At 47.5% G+C, this 1,369-nt stretch overlaps 1 non-coding gene across 1 annotated transcript; it reads right to left on the bottom strand.

Annotated features, from left to right (window-relative positions):
• Nucleotides 1-427: 427 nt before the first annotated feature.
• On the bottom strand, nt 428-500 carry Trnak-cuu (transfer RNA lysine (anticodon CUU)). Its single transcript has one exon. It is a non-coding gene; the product is annotated as a tRNA-Lys (tRNA).
• Nucleotides 501-1,369: the final 869 nt, after the last annotated feature.

The raw sequence follows: 1,369 nt of genomic DNA, 5'->3' as shown, positions 1-1,369 counted from the left end.
GATTTTAAAAATTCATCCTTCTTCTGTGAGGATGGAACTTACGACACCTGGTTTATTAGAGCAGTACTCTACCACTGAGCTAAAGAGGCGCGGCCTAGCGGTTTTCTTGGATACTTCGTCCTTACGGTCGTCTGCATCATCAGACTTCAGCTGACAACACTTCATATTACTGGCTAATATTTGCAGCTATGACGACCCATTGCTGCTTGGCTACACATCTGACACGTAAGCGATGTGCTCTCCAAACAACAACACTTGCATTTCAGAACATGTCTTTCACACGTGTCTACAAAATCACCTTCACCTTCAAATACAGTTTCCTTGTGACTGACAGAGACGTAGGCAAAGTTTAAAGTTGCTATTTCCATTAGATCTCGTTAATCAGAAAAACGGTAATTTACATCTGCAGCGGAACAAAATTCCGTTCCGCCCAGCGTGTGGCTCGAACCCACGTCCCTGGGATTAAGAGTCCGACGCTCTACCGACTGAGCTAGCCGGCTACCTCGGTGTATACATGCCGGTTAGCACGTCACACAGTACTCGTTTGGGTTGGGTGGTCCCATACAGAATCTCTCCCTGCTCCCTAATGTTTTTCTAACGTCACACTCGTCACGTACTTCACTTTTATGTCATAATCATTTCTGAGCGGTAAAGAAATTGCATGACAACATGCAGAGCTAGTGGCGTCAAAGTTAACACACATACTTCATGTGACTCAAAAGCCGAACGAGTTACTTTCCGACGTTGTTTTAGATGTGCAAGTGCCAGTCAAAACTCGCGGTGTCGGCACTCTGCCGACCATTTCGCTAGTTACCACAGGTCTTGTTGTGTGTGTTTCAAGCTCAAGAGCATCTCCAAGCAAAAAATGGTCAACAGCAACATTCAGACGGTTTCGTACTGCTTAATTGCTACATTGAAACGGTATGTTTCTTTTTCAAAACTGGAAGAACACGAGCGTGACAGGATTCGAACCTGTAATCTACAGATCCGAAGTCCGAGGCTTATCCATTAGGCCACACGGTCACTGACGACCAACTACAACATGTATACGACTCATCTGGAAACGCTCACACCAGTGAGGATTTGTGTTTTCGTTCTACACAGCCGCTGCCCCTTCCTCTCTCCCACCCATTCGTTACATTCAACCTCTTACGAGACCGACAAACTACTTATTTGCTTCTGTCTCGGGTTCTTCGGCCGACGTTCGTGTGATGATTTTGCTGACGTTTCGCCAGCACGAGTGGCTGGCATTGTCAAAGCTTCACCCTCCATTGCCGGAGGTGAACTGGAGCCGGGCTCGCGGCCGCAGACTATATGTACCTTGTGCGCCAACGTCCGAGGGCTTCTCCGCGGTCATTTCCGCGGTCAT

Source organism: Schistocerca gregaria, unplaced genomic scaffold (assembly GCF_023897955.1).
Source record: "Schistocerca gregaria isolate iqSchGreg1 unplaced genomic scaffold, iqSchGreg1.2 ptg000178l, whole genome shotgun sequence".
Classification (NCBI taxonomy): domain Eukaryota; kingdom Metazoa; phylum Arthropoda; class Insecta; order Orthoptera; family Acrididae; genus Schistocerca; species Schistocerca gregaria.
The sequence above is the reverse complement of the archived record's forward strand: the minus strand, read 5'-3'. Positions and strand labels throughout refer to the sequence as shown.